The 17,525-nt window shown below is 48.2% G+C and overlaps 1 long non-coding RNA gene across 1 annotated transcript in view; it reads right to left on the bottom strand.

Annotated features, from left to right (window-relative positions):
* Nucleotides 1-1,758, bottom strand: part of LOC121440778 — a 41,052-nt gene extending 39,294 nt beyond the window's left edge. The window contains exons 1-2 of the long non-coding RNA XR_005973385.1: nt 1,637-1,758; nt 1,316-1,389 (exon numbers count right to left, since the gene is read on the bottom strand). This is a non-coding gene — a long non-coding RNA (uncharacterized LOC121440778). The remainder of the gene's footprint in view (nt 1-1,315; nt 1,390-1,636) is intronic.
* Nucleotides 1,759-17,525: the final 15,767 nt, after the last annotated feature.

Raw genomic sequence — 17,525 nt, 5'->3', positions numbered from 1 at the left:
GCACAGGAAACAGTGGAGGCCACTGTGGCTTAAGAAGGCACTGTCGGTGGGAGGGGGTGCTCACCTCTGTGCCCAGGCCCTCCAAGCTCGGCAGCACACACGGCACCTCAGACTATCCTTGGAATGGGGCCACCAGCCTCAGGACTGTCTCTTAGCAACTAAACACCTAACTAATGCTCAGTTTTTCCAATGGTTTTAAGAACTTCGAGAGTTTAATTCCAAGCAAGGCATTTAAACTGTTACTCTTGAAACATATCTGAACCCTTTCATGGGTTACAGGAATGCCACCTTGAAAACAACATTGGGTACTTCCCTGCCCTTCCCCCAAGGACTCCTGCATGCTAGTCAGATACACAGAGCTGCTCTCAGCTACCCTGGATCCCAAGACACTACACCAGAAGTGCTGCGGGCTGGGCCAGTGGGGAGAGAGTGAGGCTCAGGTCCTGTAGACTAGAGGAGTTTGAGGAGACACTAAACTTGTCTCGGTCTGTTTCTGTGTCTGGAAATCGAGGGTTCTGGTTCAGTTCATACGTGAAGAGGAGCACTTGGCGACGATCTGGAACTCAGGAGACAGTCTCCATTATGTGCACTCAGAGAAAGAAATGAGCCCCATCACCTGCGGTGCACTCACCCACGGGGCTTCCCTTGCCCTGCACCCATCCACGGGGCCTCCCTTGCCCTGCACCCCACCCACGGGGCTTCCCTTGCCCTGCACCCATCCACGAGGCTTCCCTTGCCCTGCACTCCACCCACGGGGCTTCCCTTGCCCTGTACCCCACCCACGGGGCTTCCCTTACACTGCACCCTCCCACGGGGTTTCCAGAGCCTCGGGTAAGCCTTTGTACACAATTTGCATAAAAATCTTAAAGAGAAGGGAGCTAAGTTTTGAACTCAAAAGACTAAGAACCATAAGCGTCCTGTCTCCTGTTCTTACCTTTGCTAACTCTGTGATCTCGTGCCTAATCTAGAAACGAGGTCTGTCGCTGCTTCTACAGACAGGAAACAGGCTCAAAATGGCTGAGGAGCCCAACCCAAGCTTCTGGCCCTAGGAGCGACCAGGCAGCCAGTGCGTCACAGGATTTCCCTACTCAGTAGACTCTAGGCTGCCTCCAGACAAATCCCACGCAGAACCCCCAAGGAAAGTAAAAGGAATTAGTGACAGAAAAAGAAAATAAATAATTTTTTTAAAAATTGAGATAATATAGAATATAGGACGGGGCTCACTGACTTGTGCAAGGCTAAGTGTGCAAAGGTCCCGGGCTCGCGGCCAAGGGGACCTGCCTTGGGGACCAGGGAGCCCCGCCACCTTCCTCACCTCTCCATAGCTGACAGCACTCCCCCTCCCCAGGAGTCGGTCTCCACCAGCGTGTGCAGGAATCTCCACCAAGCCTGGAGGAGATAATGAGCAAATACTAAAACCGGAAAGCAAATGCTAGAACTGATCAATAAAAATCACAAGCATGTTTGTTTTTTAAAAGACAAATAAAACGAACAAAATTTTAGCAGGTAGGACAGAGAGAATGGAAACACAAGCTTAAGGAAAAAAAAAAAAAACAGAAAAAGCAGGACAGGCCTCAGTGAAAGGACTTCGATCACAGCATAGGCCTGAGCTGTGAGACGTGTTTAAGTGACTTACCCGGGTGCCCTTCGTTAGCCCTTGGTCTTCGCTGCCAATCCTCCTTGGTGATGTCCTCAGGCTGCCTGGGTTGAAGGGCAGGCCGCTGAGCTATCTCCTGGAGGTTCTCCGCCGGCTATTTTATTCTCACTGGCTGTTTATCTAATGGGTGATGTCATCTGTCTTCTGGACAGGACCTAATGTGTATCTTATTAGGGGAAGTTTGGGAAGCTCTGGGGTCACAGCGGATCTCTCCTGCTGAGAGCCCCATTCCTGGTGTGGCTTCTCTTTGTTTTCCTCCTTCGTGATGTGCAGCAGCGTCTTTCACATCAAAGAAAGGACCTCAAGTGAGCAGTACACACATGCCAGCTCTGTCTACAAAATCAGATTCCCTTATCTCAGTAATGGTGTAGGGACCACGTCCGTGTTACACATCAGGACCCCGAGGACTGCATGAGTTATTTTCTCCACAATCCTACAGGTCACAGTTCAGCAGCAGCTCTCTGGTGGGAAGTCAGACTGCATGCATCCTCAGAAGCTCTGGCTGGTGATAACACACAGAGTAACCAGCCCTCCAGCGAGTGTGGCCTGGAGCTGAGCGGCAAGAAAGCCAGCTAAGCTGACTCTCGCCTGACTAGAGTCCTCATTAGCCGACCATGCTGGCATGCAGTGTGATTGATATTCACAAGAAGGTTAGTGTAAATGAAACTTTAAACGCCATTAGTGTGAAATGCATTATAGTCTAATGCTTTGAAACTTCCTCACTGGTGTGTCAGAGATGATGTAGGAAGACCCGCTGAGGGAAACCTCTTAAACATTCCTGGTTGTCCTAGATAGAAGCCTGCCCACCGTCTGAGTCTGGCAGAGGACAGAGTGGGGTCAGTGCTTGCAGTGAGCGCCCCCTTCCCATAATCAACTCCCCCTGGTCAAAATCCTGGAACATGGATACACCGTCTCCTCAAGAGATCCACGTCATCTCCAACTTCAGGCACCCCCGCCCCCCGACACACACACACACACACAACATGTATATTCAAGCACTGACCTTATTTGGAAAAGAGTGTGTTAGTACTTACAAAGAATCAGAAATTACTTAAATGGAGGAGAGATTTGCTTGGGTCAAAGCTTCAGAGGCTTCAACCTACAGTCTCCATTATGACGGACTGACATTGAGATGAAACATCATGGCAGTAGGCGTGTGTGCTTCAGGAGGCTGCTTCCCCTGTGGCATCCAGGAAGCAGAGTGAGACAGGAAAGGGCAAGACACAATCCCAAATGACATGGCCCCATAACTGCTTCCTCAACCAGGCCCAGCCTTCCCTAAGTCCACTGCTCAACAACCTGTTCAGAATCGGTCAGCCCAGGGCTTCTTACAATCTTGTTTCTCCACAGTCCACCCTCGGAGACACACTCAGGGGCGTAGCTTACTAACCCCTAGGTGATCTCAAACTTATCACAGGGACAGTCATGATTAACCATCACACAGGGTCCCTGCAGGTGAGATAAAATAGCATCCCAAGGTCACACTGGTGTGTGCATCCCAAGGTCACACTGGAGCATGTATCCAAGGAGGTATAAGGAGACCTGTTCAGGTGTCAGCTCATCTAGGATCCGCTGATGAGCAACTCAAGGCATTAGACTGCAGTGTGCTCAGCACTAACGCTGTTATAAAATTTAACCTGCACTGACTTCTTTATGAATACCAGTTATACCATGAGCCATGATAGGTGACTGACGGTCTCCAGTTAGCTAGAGGGACGGAAAGAGGATACACTCAGGTACAGGGGTTGAGCAGCTCACGAAGGTGAGCTCATGACCAGAAACAGCTGTGCCTCTTGGTGTGTCAGTGAGGTCAGTTCCCATAGTGAAAGGGGGCATCGAGAAGGGAAATGCTTGAGAAGTCCTGGTTTAATGCATGAGCCTGGAAGGCCTGTGGCCTGGGAGGCTAGAGAAGGCAGCAAGGCTCAGGCCCCAGCTCACTGTGACCACAGAGTCCATCTCCTGACCTGTGACAGAATCGACCCTGCTTAAACGCTTCCTTCTTTTTCCAGTTTCTCTAGATAGCCAAGGGAGACCCATTATGGTACAGGTCCTTGACTTTTTTCTTCCCTTTTTGTGTACCCACGGCTTGAGGGGGCGTGAAGGTCAGCTCTTCATCATACAACGCTGCGACCCTGTCGGTGGCCCCTCCTAGGCATAGAACTCCAGAACCAGATCATGTTACTGATGGAACTTCAATGCCATTTGACCTGTATCTTCTCCCCTAGCCTTGTCCTGAGAACCAGTCCTTCTCTGTGTCTGTATGCCACTGTTTCTAGGCTGTTCCCAGGAGTGAGGTGGTGTAAGCCTTGTGTCTGGTGTCAGCCTAATAATGTAGTAATGCCCTATACAAGCCCCTCCATGCAGGAGCGAGTGCCAGGGCTGTGACTTGAGCATGTTGTAACTTAGGGATGGATAGACGCAGGGGCTAATGGTGTGGAGAGAGTAGAAACTCAGCTCTCCTGTGGATGTTGTTGGGCCTCTGGGAGGGAGCCAGGGCTTGATGAGGTCATCAAGGTCAAGCCCTGTCACTAGGTCCCAGTGGCTTTGAATGAAGAGAGAGGCACCAGGGAGGATACTACAGGTTCTTCCTACATGACACTTTCTGCAACTTGGGTACTGCCACCCACAAAGCCATTGCCATCTAGATCCCTAGATTTCACGGCTCCAGTTTTTTTTAAAAGAAAAAAATAAGCTTTATAATATAATGTCCCCTGCCTCATCATTTTATTGTGGCTATGAAAAGCAGAGTGATACAGATGGCAAACTCCTTTTCAGAAAGTTGAATGGTATGAAGTTATGCACACACTCAGGTGCACACACATAGATGCTCCACAATTCCTTCTCTATTGATCCATCTGTTTTGCACACATAGGCTGCTTCTGCATCTGCCCAGCATGCCCAATACTGCAGGATTTAAGCATAGAGACAACAGTGTCTTTCCTTGGTGTTGATTTACTCACCTTGGTATATGCCTGGAAGAGGGATGACCAGGTCTTAGGTAATCCAGTTTTAATTTTTTACTTTAACTTTTAAAAGACCCTTCATAGTATTTCCCATTATTGCTGTACCAATTTGCATACCCCCCAGCTGCACCCAAGAGCCCCCCACTTCTCTGTTACACCAACAGTTGCAATCTTTTGTGGCTTTATAGTGTCCATTTTACAGGTGTGAGGCAACAGCTCATTCTTCTTGGCCCCACAGTCTCCAGGTGATCAGGGATACTGATTGCTTCCTCACACACCCGTGGCCATTTGTACCCCTTCTTTGGAGAAATGTGTACCCCAATCTCTTCCCCACATTTTTGATCATGTTATTTGTTTTTTGGGTGGAGCAAGCTCCATATGTATTCTGGGTGGATAGCTGGCGAATACTTCCTTCTCTTCTGTTCTCTTTCTTCTCCTCACTCTGTTGGCCTTTCACGTAGGCTCCAGGGAACTTGAGGCTCCCTGTGTGTCTGATGAGAGCACAGGAGTCTAGTGACCGTGACCGTTAGCATCTGACTCCTCCTGGAGCCTATGGCCGCCGGGCACCACGCCACAGCAGGAGTGCCCTTGACGAGGTCCTTCCTCCTGATCCCATCAGTGCTGTGGGAGCAGAGGCATCACTGTGTGGCTGCTCGTGGAGGGCTGCACATTTTAGAGTTATGTGTACAAGAGCGAGGCCAACTTCCAGCTATACCCAACCCCCATCCCAGAAGAACACCCCTCCATGACCTACAAACCCCTCCGTGACCTTCAAAGCTCGCAGAAAATGTCAGACAGGCTTCTAAATTGGCTTCTGTCAGGGAAAGCAGCCACAAAGTGTGTGTCCTCTACCCATCTTGGCTGCCTTCCCTAAAGCCCTTGCTCCCCAGAAACCGAGGCCTAAGAGATAAACACCCCATCAAGGAGAAAAGTGGAGGCAAACCCCAAGCCCTGTCTGACTAATTATCTTGGGAGCACACGTGTAAACCCCATCTGCATAACTGAAAACACGGTAGGGCGGGAAGGAGGCCCGCTGACATTTCCCAGTTCTGCTGCGTTGTCTTCCAATACTGTCAGAAGACGGTCTCCTAATGAAGCAATAAAAACAGTGTGAAATTTCAAATCCAAGGACATCTTTAAAGGACACCGGCTTCCCTTCCCGCAGTGATGTAAAAGGAGGGACTTCGAAATTAAAGGCACAGAGTGCCTCCCAGAGTCCCCACCACCTGCCTGGGTGACGTCACCCAGTCAGCACCCTGAGGCCTTTCCCGATTGTCCTCAACAATGGCACACTCACCATCTGCCCTTGCCTGGCAGCTCCTACACAAGCAAATGTGTAGAATAAAATATGCTTTGTGTAGCTGTGACAACAACCTGATGCTAGATAAGACCCAGCCTTGTCAACTTGATCCAATCTAGAATTGCCAGGCACAGTCTCAATGAGGGATTGTCTAGATCGGGGGTTGCACAGTCGGCATGCTTGTGCGGGATTGTTGTGATAATTGTAATTGATACGGGAAGACCTGCACACTGTGAGCGGCATCCTCCTTGGGGCGGGGATCCTGGACTAGATGCGGATGGAGAAAGCGAGCTGGGCAGTTGCATGAATTAATCCATTGCTCATGGCAACTGACGTGATGTAACAGCTGCCTCAAGTTCCTGCTGCCGGAGCTGGGATTCACACCCAATAAGCTCTTTCTCTCTGAAGTTGCTTCTGTCAGGTAGTCTATCACTCGACAGGAAATGAAACCCAGATGGGGATGTACCTGTCCTCTGTGCTTGAGCGAGAACACAGCAGGGCCCTCCGAGAAACAGCATGAAGGACTACAGGCAGAGGGCAAAGAACCCTTCGATTTCCAAAACTTACACTGTTGTCCTCTGGTTTCCCTGGAAAAAGTAGAGGGTTGCCAGGACTTGGCTTGGGCTCAAGCTTGCCCAGGCCCTGTGCACTCCTGCTGTTTGGAGGGAATGGCAGCTGAGAGGACCTCAGTCCTCCACGGCAAGGTCTCACCTCATCCTCACTCCAGTTTCCCAGTGTTCTGAGGAGCACACCGGACATGTGGTTAGCCAGCTTAGATGTAAATGAACTCACACTAGGAGGGAGGCATCGGTTTGGGGTCCCCCTCCCCCCACAGCCCTCCATGAGGGGTATCTAACATGAGGGGAGATGGGGAGGGAAAGAGCAAGGTGAAGGAGTGGACACCGTTGTATAGGTTTGCTTTCTGTTCTGTGATAAACACCACGAGCAAAAGCAGCTTGAAGAAGGGAGGGTTGGTTTGACTTACAGATTATGTAGTTCATGGCTGAGGGAAGACAGAGCCTCAAAGCAGGAACCCGGAGGTGGAGACCATAGAGGAGCACTGCTTAATGACTTGCTCCCGCCCCCTTGCTCAGCTGCCTTTCTAAGAAACCTAGGCCCGCCTGCCCAGGGGTGGTGCCGCCCATAATGGGCTGGACCTTCCCATATCAATCATTGATTAAAAAAATAAAAGCCTCAGACTTGCCCACAGAACAATCTAAGGGAAGCAGTTTCTCAGTTGAGCTTCCCTCTACCTAGCCTGTGCCAGGCAGACAAAAACTAACCAACATTCTGGTAAAAATATATGATTTATTTGTCGGGCTGGAGAGATGGTTCAGTTAAGAGCACTGGCTGCTCATCCAGAGGTCCTGAGTTCAATTCCCAGCACCCACATGGTGGCTCACAGTCATCCATAATGGGATCTGATGCCCCCTTCTGTCATAAAGGTATATGTGCCAAGGGAGCACTCATATACACAAAAATAAATAAATGAAGCTTTAAAAACTATATGATATATTTGAAAGAAATTGTCTTTATGAAACCCAACACTATGCACAGTTAGTATACACTGAAAAAGGTACAGTTTTTAAAAAAAAGATGAATTTAAATGTGTCTTCTTTCAGTCCTACCTAGAGCACCTCCCTGTCCTGCGAATACACCCTTGCCTATACTGCACCTGGGCACCTAGGGCCCACCTGCATGAAGCTGTTTGTGCACCCCACTTCAGACCATGGACTCAGTTTCTCTTCCCCTAGACACCTGTATCAGCTGCCTTTGTGCTCAGTTTCCATTCAGCCGTATTCAGGAACGTATCCAGGCATGAGAGTCAAGGGGCAGGTCTGGATGGAACTAGTTTTGGGTATAGTGAGGCAAACTGTCAGCTGAGTGACCTTTTAGAGAAAGCCCCTCTTACCATCTTAGGCCTATGTGCACCTGCATGTATATACGATTCAAACCAGAGGCATCATGGGAAAGAACATGAGCAGTGAGCTCAGGCTTACATAACCCAAGCCTGTCCATCTAGGAAGCACTCACACCCTTCTCTTAGCAACCAGATTCTCCTCCTGCATACCATCTTGAAAGGCCTGGGAAATAACCCGGGGTCCGTTGTATCTCCCCCAAGGAGTCCACGACTGGTGTGTAGGGTTTGCAATCTGTTACAAGCAATCTGCATCAGTTTTATAAGGCACCAAGAACCTGGAAACACAGATTCGGACAGTGACCCATGGTTACACCCACCCTGCCACTTGGTGACTGGGACAGCATATGCCAAGATTAGCTGCCAGTTGACTTATAGATACTGAATCTACATCCTACAAGTGGCTAGCAGCTAAAGAGTGAGTTCTCTAGCCCAGGAGCATGGGAGAGGGGCAGGACCTGGTGCTTGCCTTAGTCCTAAGTGGAGCATCTTCTGGGACCAGTGGGGATGTGGACTAGGTCATGGCCTCAGGAGCAGATTGAGCATGTAAGCCAAGTTTTAGGGGAGGGTCCAAAGTCTGTTCTGATCTCCAGCTGACACACAACCCTTTGGAATATGCAATAACTCCCTTGTTTTAAATGTGGGGGGTGGGGACTCCCCCAAGTGACAAGCGTAGGCTTGGAGTGGCCCTTGAAGAACAGGTGTGGAGCAGAGGCAGGTCATAGTCATCTTGGGTGGGACGCTGGAAGACCAAAAGATGCTACAGACAGCTGGGCTAAAGGAAAGACCACACAAACTTGGCTGGAGTCCTCACTCTGCTGGGCCCTTTACACATGCACCCATTAGATTTGCTTTTGAGGAAAATCCAATGGAGGAAGCACATGTTTCTGATTTGCCATATTTGAATATAAATGTTTCCAGAATTACAAGTCAACCCTTTTTATTCCGTTTTGAGGATCAAACACTTGAATTGAGAGAAGTTGGAAAGGGAATGGCTGCATTTAGGTAAACATGTGATAATGCCCCAAATTCAAACTGTAAAAGATATTTCTACTTTCATTTCAATACCCACACCCCCAAACTCACATGGTGCAATTTGTTTGACACAGTAGGAAATCTAAGAAAAAAATATTACACAAGAAAGATTCGGAAGCAGAGCTTTGGAGGGGGGGAAGTTTAACATCAGATGATGGCAGGAAAATGGCATCCGGCTTAAGAGGAGAAACCTGAGCACACGTTTACAATTAAACCATAGGATTCCCTCCACCAAGTCAGATACAGCAAGAAGCCCTTGGCAGAAGCCAAGCGGACACCAACACCAAGCTCTTGAACTTTCAGTCCCCAGAACCTCTACTATTTAAAGTCAACCCCCTAAGTCTGCAATGTTCAGTTATAACAACAGAAAGCAAACTAGCCTCCCACCTCCAAATCATTTTGAAATATCTCCAAACACCATTTAAGCCAGTCCCCACAGGTAGAATTGTAACGTATCTTATTAGCTTTTAATAGAAACATATTTTAACATATAGACAACATACCCAATTGATAAATTTGAAAATTGATTTCAGTAAATTATGTCAGCTTCAGGGATTTGGTCTGGAGCAGAGTATTTATTGATGGATTAATTTGCAAGTTACCGCTGCCAATCAACCCACCAGACCCAAAGCTGATCCCCCTCACACACACACCCCAGCCTTCCTCTCTGGACCTTAGCTTCTCTGCCCTCTGCTAGGAGTATCAGTTCCACTGCATCTGGTGAGTGTGCTGGTTGGTTTTGTGCCTCAACTTGACACAGCTGGAGTCATCGGAGAGGAAGAAGCCTCAGTTGAGGAAATGCCTGTGTAAGATCTAGCTGTAAGGCTTCTTCTCAATTAATGATCAATCGAGGAGGTCTCAGACCACTGTGGGTGGGTGCACCCCTGGACTGGTGGGTCTGGGTTCTATAAGAAAGCAAACTAAGCAAGCAGTGTGAACCAAGCCAGTAATCAACACCTGTCCATGGCCTCTGCATCAGCTCCTGCCTCCAGGTTCCTGTCCTGCCTGAGTTCCTGTCCCGATCTCCTTTAGTGATGAACAGCAACATGGAAGTGTGAGCTAAATAAACCCTTTGCTCCCCAGCTTGCTCTTTGGTCTTGGTAGTTTTGTCACAGCAGTAGAAACCCTAACTCAGACAGTGACCCTCATTCCGTTGCCCGAAGCAATGTGCAGGATGACCGTGTGACCCCCCCCCCGAGTAAAAATTGTTCCAAAGACCCAGCTGTACAGAGACGCTTTCACAACCTTGACCCCGCCTCTTCCGGTGCCACTCAAAAAGCATGGCCTGCTTGTTCTGTTCCAACCCCAGACGTCACTTTGCATCCCGTGCTGTGTAGCCATGAGTCAACATGTGTCTGGAAACAGATGTTCTCACCAGAGTTCCCCTCCCACCCACCTCCCCTACAGATGGGATTTGGGGCTCCATGAATCAAGTTCCACTTGGAATGCCATGAACAGATGCCCTCATGGAGAGGGCGCTACAAACCATTAGCCTGCAGGCCCCTGGCGCTTCTTTCCTCCTAAGAGCCCATGCGTTCATTAATCTCAGAAAGGGTGGTTATTTGGATACTGGACTTCAGGACAGGCTTTATTCAACAGTAATAAATGTGCCTTAGAGAAGACATGCAGGGACTGGGTGTCCAGGCAGAGCCCCCACCGTAAGAATCATCTGGGGTCAGTTTGATGTCACCAGTCCCCAAACAGATGCACCACATAGCACCAGAAATTAATCATAGCTGTTGGCATTTTAATAAACAGCTGCTTTGGAAGACGACTGAGAACAAACATGGACCAGTACCAAATCTTTCTGAAAGGGGACCACAAGTTAGGAAGTGGCCTGCTTTTGTGAGAAAACAGACTTGGACGCAATTTTTAATCAGATTCTTCTGAAAACCAGTGCCCACAGAATGACCCTAAGGGACATTTCAGGAGAGTGGATGGATAAGACAGCCCAAATCTGGCCAGTGGCCAGTTGTCCAAATGACTTACACCTAGGGTGGCTTGATTTGTCATGTGACTGACAGCGTCTCACCTGTCTGGGACTGGGTTCTTTGCATGTGAAGTGTTCCTATGCTCCTCTCCCTGTCGTGTGAGCAGTGGCAGGTGTCTTTTGAGTTCATGGGCATGGCTACCCTTGAGTAGATTGGGAGGTTCCGAATCAGAAAGCATCTGTCCTTCATCCCCAAAGAACAGAACCTGAAGCCTCTCCCTGGGCAGGGGCAGGGTGGGGAGAAACCAGAGACTTCTAATATAGTTTAGGTAGATGTACATTTCAACAGAGTGGAACCCAAGAGGTTCTGTCAGCTTTCACAGTGACTGAAGGCTAGAGGCGGCTGCATGGGGCAGAAAGAGACAGGAGCCTGACTCTACTGTGTTCCCTTATGTTGAGGTATGAAGCAGATGGTGGCAGAGCCTACATCTTCTCTTCCAATATTTGTCTCCAATAGCACTATCTCTTTTTTCCTATTGTTGGTTCTTTGGAATGTCAATGTTCCCTGTAGATGGTAGGTACAAAGAAAATGTTCACCCAGGTTGAGACACTGCCATGGAAGAATTCCTTAATCAGTCCAGGCTCTATGGACCACACCATAGACTCTGTCTGCCAGGTGTTCAGGAGGCCTGTGCACATAGAATGAGAGTATGGGGGTCAGATATCAAACAGAGGACTCTAGGGACCAGTTCTCTTGCTATGGGCACAGGTCAGAGATTAGCCCTTGATCCAGGTTGTCAAGGAGCTTAGAAGCAGCAGACGCAGAAGTTAATGCCATGACAAATACTCTTGGGGCCTAGTGACTGGGGGTGGGGTCCCTAATACCAAGAAGACTCTGCCACTCTGGACATCACAAGGCCTCCATGAGCACTGATAGGCCTTGCTTCATCCTGCAGAGTCTAGATGAAGCCCACGCCTTCCCTTTGAGGTAGAGCAGGGTTGACCTTCATATTAGTTAATCTCACAGCAGAAGGCTGACTCCGCCTGCTACAATTTTAGACATCTCCGGCCTTGGGCTACAGTTGACCCCTGAAGAACCTCTCACACCAGGTCCCTCACAACCTTGGAACCTCCTCTAAGAGACTAGATGTGAGGGGACAGCTGCACCCCTGGGTGAAGGATGTGCAGTCCACTTCAGATCGGCAAGGTGGGCTCGCTCCGGTGACTCTGTCTGGAAGCGCTCCTGCTTTGGATGTGAGCTTTCTATACATCAGCCTTCCATCCCTGCAGAGAAAAGTGAGGTTACCTCAGGAGAAAAGAAACCCACACCTTTTAAGCACACAGGTAGGTTTTTAAACTATAATACTAGTAAGCTTAATTCTCAATTGAAGAGACCAAACAGAAAAACGTCATCCAGCATTTCTCAGAGACTAAAACATTGATGCCTCTAAACCACAAAGCAAAATGGGAAACCCTGAGATAGGCTTTAAACTAATTCTATGACCTGAGGACAGAGCTTCAAGCACTTGTCACCTGAGCTTGAAGACCAGGGTTGGAACACCTGGAATCTGCACTGAAAGCCAACCAGGCATGGTGTGCTGCCTGTAACCCCAGAACTCCAAAAGCAGAGGTAAAAGCATCCTCAGGGCAAGTTGGCCAGCTAGACTAGAGACCCTACCTCAGTAAACAGACTAAGAAGATGCCTAACCTCTGTCCTACACACATCACACACGTGCTTGTTCATCCGTATACATGTGAACCTGCAAACATGCATACACATGGAGACACAAGCCCACCATACACAAACATATGAGAAAGGATGGTAAAGCCCAGACGAGTAGGGCTCATGAGGTCAGGGCTTGGGAAGTGGACCGGCCATGACTTGGTTATTCTAGAATTTGCTATGAGTATAGGGCTTTTATTACCATTCTTTGTGCTTTTGTGTATGTTGGGAGTGCTTGATAATTTCTTATTCAAAATAAATATCTTACGCTTAGCTTTTTTGCATGTTTGTAAAAGCGTTAAAGGACAATAATATGATAATTACCAAGATGGGGGCAGCAATGAGGGATCCTCAGCCATCACTGTGAAGGTGCCTCAAGGGGAAGAAGATGATACCCACAGCTGTCACCCTCAGTGATAGGACAATGTTCCAGGATTCTGACCCAGAAGCTAGCGAGCCCTGCGCCAATGGTAGCTTCCAGTCTCTTCACAGAGCTGGCGCAATACAAATTTATGGAACTCTGGAACATATGAATCTGAACCTGATGACATTCAGCATCATGACTCAGGGTCTATTCTGAGAATTCCACATCCGAGGATGTGTTTCAGTGGTTTTGACGACATTAATGGTACGTTTTTGAACAACCGTTTTCTTGGTTCCTTTTTTACTGTTGAGGTATGACACAATGACCAAGATGACTTGTAAAAGAAGATGTTTAATTTGGGGCTCTTGGTTCCAAAGGGTTAGAGTTTTTGACCACCACAGCAGGGAGCATGGCATCAGGGAGGTCATCATGGTGCCAGAGCAATGGCTGAGAGCTTGAATCTCAATCCACAAGCAGGCAGGAGGCAGAGAGAGGAACGAGCTAGCTAAGAATGACATGGGCTTTTGAAACCTCAAAACCCATCCCCAGTGACACACCTCCTGGGTAAGACCATGCTTCCCAAGCCTTCCCAAGCAGTTCCTCCAACTGGGACCAAGTATTCAAATATAGGAGCCCATAAGGACCATTGTCATTAAACCCTCACAATAGTATAAGGCATTTTTATCCTGAGTCCTGGGTACCACCTATCCTGCCTGCATCCTTGCACATTTGCATAAAGACAATGCAAAGAAGATGCAGCTGGGCTGCAGCAGTCAGTCTCCACCAGGAATCAATCTCTATCTATCTATCTATCTATCTATCTATCTATCTATCTATCATCTATCTATCTCTACCTCTATCTCTCTCTCCCCTCCTTCCTCCCCTCCTTTCTGACTTCACTTGGGTTTTGAAGTTTAGACCTTGGTGACCATTCTTTAGCCCCTCTATGGACGGCAGTGTGACATGAAAGCATGCCTTTGTACAGTCCTGTGAGTTAGCTGCTAATCTACCAATGAGAATCAGCCTGGCACTCGTTTCCTAATTGATCCTCAGGTGGTCATCACTAGAACAGCTGTTATTTAGATTCTCTCCACCCAGTGAGCCTGAAAGTGAGCATTGTCCTGCATGCTGCCTCACACAGCCCTGCCCTGGAGGGGGAGGTAAGTGGCCACTGAGCTGATTCCACCTGAGCCAACAAGGAGGTCACCAAAACCCCTGCACAGCTCCTTTCTCTCAGAGATCTTTGCTGTGCCCGATAGCCTTGCACGGGCACCTTCCAGGTTTTATTATCCAGCTCTGAAAGAACCCATGGCTTCTTTGGGTGCTCGTGAGATACTCTGTCAAGTATGGGTGTGGGGCTCGAAATGAATCCTGTTACTAATCAGCCGCACTGTGTTGTCAAAGGTGTAGCATAGGATTGCAGGGATGAAAAGGAATTTCAAACACAGTTTTCTCTCACTGGTTTCTTTGAATTCAGTTATAAAAAAATAGACGTGGACCACAAACTTCAGGGGCAAATTAACCAGCTGTCCTCATGCTACAGGAATGCAGCTGAGAACTCGGGTTCTTGGAGGATGCTCCTCCCAGGGCTCTAGCTGGGAGCTCTTGGGATTCTGGCCTTTTTTAGCCTGGGAACATGCTGAGGTGGCTGCAGAGAGCTGGGGCACAGCCAGGGGCTCAGCTGCTACCTCTGCCCCTTCTACTCCTCCTTACCCCAGGCAAAGGAGTCAGAAATCAGATTGGAAGTGAGGATGAGGCAGGCATAACTCCTCAATGAGGTCAGTCTCTAAACAGACATCATAAGGAGGATGGCTGTCAGCACACTCCACACAGGCGTCCAACACTCACCTGCCTCTCCTGGGCTTTGCTCCTTCCATCTCCCTGGGACACCTATCACCACGGACGCCTGGGAAGTCTGAGAGCAGCAGGAGTTGCAGTCCTGCTGGCCCCATGCTGAAGTTACAGGGGAGTCTGGGCAGAAGCGCAGCCATTGCTTACTCTAAATAAAAGACATTTTCAAAAGTGAAGAAGGCCATTTGGTTTCTCGTGGCACTTTTTAATTCCCAGAGCGTCTCATAGTGACATAGGAAGTATAAGGCCATTTGGTTCCGTAAGTGACCCAACAGCACAGTAGCACAAGGCTCCCTACCCAGGAAAGCACTGTTTGCTGCTTGCCTGCTCCTCTGAACCAGTATTAGCAGACCTCTGGGAAGCCAGAACCCAGTCTCATGTGCCATTGTCCTACTCCTGGTCACATGACCAAAGCTTGGCCTGTGGTAGGTGGCTGCCTGCTTAAGACCTAGGGTCCCACTTGGACTTCTATCATGAAGTTACCTTTCAGCTTATAGTTAAAATAAAACCAGAACAACAACAACCCTAACTCGTGTACCATGCATGCATGAGTGTATACATGAGTTCAGAGAATGTGTGAGTGTAGTGTGTATATGTGTGTGTGACTGTCCTGTTGCTATAATGAAACACCCTTACAAAGACACCTAATGAAGAAAGGGTTAGTTTCAGTGCACAGTTCCAGGCTTTGCCCATCATGACCGGGAAGTCATGGCAGCAGAGGCTGAAGTTATTGATCACGCTGTGTCTGCATTCAGGAGACCGTCGATGCATGCTCAGCTCACCTCTCCATTTTAGACAATCTCCAGGATCCCATCTCACCTCAGTGCACACCGTTGACATCATCCCTATCCCATCTCACCTCAGTTCATACTGTTGACATCATCCCCCATCCCATCTCACCTCAGTTCACACCACTTGACATCATCCCCCATCCCATCTCACCTCAGTTCACACCGTTGACATCATCCCCATCCCATCTCACCTCAGTTCACACCATTGAGGTTATCCCCCATGAACATGCCTAGTGGCTGCTCTCCTGAATCTTCCATTCTGTCAACTTGACAGTTAGCATGAACCATCACAGCTCTCAATCGGGGTACCTGTTGGACCTGATTTGTAAGGACAGATAGTTCTAATCATTTTTCACTGATTTATTATAAAATGTGTACTGAATATTTTTAAAAATTATTTCTGTTATTTTTAATATTATAATACAGTTACATCATTTCCCCCTTTCTTTTCCTCCCTTCAAATGATTTCATACACCCCTCCTTGCTCTCTTTCAAATCCAAGGCCTCTTTTTAAGTTTATTGTTTCTGTGTGTGTGTATACATTCATAAGCACATAAGTACAACCTCCTCAATCTTTACACTGTTACCTATATGTATGTTTTCAGGGCTGACCTCCTGGTATTGGAAATCCAATTGCGTGCTCCTCCCTGGGGAGATTGTTTCTCCTGCTCTTAGCTTTGCATACACATCTGTAAATTCTCACCAAACACGGCTGCCTAAACAGGAATTGAACACAGAAAACAGACACACAAGGCCCAGAAGGTTTTTGTTTGCTTTTGGGTTTTTGTTTTGATTTGTTTTTGCAAAGCTAAACTCGCCTTATGTGAAGATCCTTGGGAGCAGAGTTCAGACATCAACAGTGAGTGAACTTGATCACATGATCCTGGGTGAGAAGTGAGAGAAGCTGGGAACAGGGATGGTGTTTGAAAGGAGGGCAGGGCTGGGTGGGCTCACTGAGAGGGTAATGTGACCGTGGTTCTTGGGAGGAAGCGCCAGGCAGAGGACAGGGGAGGACACAGAGGATGCTGATAAAGTGAAATGGGGAGGGGATGGGTAGGAGAAGGCTGGGATCCAGGTGGGCAGGGCCTCCCTGGCCAGTGAGAGGATTCAGGCTTCTGTTCTATGCAGTGGCAGCAGATTGAGCTTGGGTCAGAAGACAGACATGCTGGAACCAGAGGCTGAGACGGTCCTCACTGGCATCACCTGCTTTTTTCTATCAAATCAGCCTCATCCGAGGGCGCTGGGGGTGCAACATCTCATCTGTGGCTACCAACACTAGGACAATGTGAATTACACCTGCACAGTTCTCAACCATTCGGTGGTGTTCAGATTTAAGAAATGAAAGTATTAGGAACCCAATTAAATTGGGAAAATTAATAACCTGTAGTATAAACATGTAGTATTGGCGACATTAAAATCACTCCTTAGTTTTCTAAACAATCAGATTTTACTGGCTTCCTATGTGTTACCGGGCAATCCTATCTTAAAGGAAGAATGAAGCTCAGATCTGGTCTGGACACTCAGCTAAACATCGCAATGTTCTTCCCCTTAGTTTATTCCCCTCATGGAGTACTAAGTTACAGCCTTTCGGGGGGGGGGTCTGTATTTGTGTGTGTGTGTGTGTATGAGTCTGTGTGTGTATCTGTGTCTGTGTGTGTGTGGTGTAGGAGGTCCTTCTTTCTATGTGTTGTTTGTATTGGTTAATGAATAAAGAGACTGCCTTGGCCTTGATAGGGCAGAACTTAGGTAGGTGGAGAAAAACGAAATGCTGGGAGGAAGGAGGCAAAGTCAAAGAGCTGCCATGGAGCCACCAGAGATGGGTGCTAGGAATCTTACCTGGTAAGCCACAGCCACGTGGCGATACACAAATTAATGGAGATGGGTTAAACTAATATGTAAGAGTCAGCCAATAAGAAGTTAGAGCTAACGGCCAAGCAGTGTTTTAATTAGTACAGTTTCTGTGTGGTTAATTCAGGTATAAGCTAGCCGCGTG

Source organism: Microtus oregoni, unplaced genomic scaffold, assembly GCF_018167655.1.
Source record: "Microtus oregoni isolate MIOR12 unplaced genomic scaffold, Mior012 000071F_ref0000514, whole genome shotgun sequence".
Lineage (NCBI taxonomy): Eukaryota > Metazoa > Chordata > Mammalia > Rodentia > Cricetidae > Microtus > Microtus oregoni.
The sequence above is the reverse complement of the archived record's forward strand: the minus strand, read 5'-3'. Positions and strand labels throughout refer to the sequence as shown.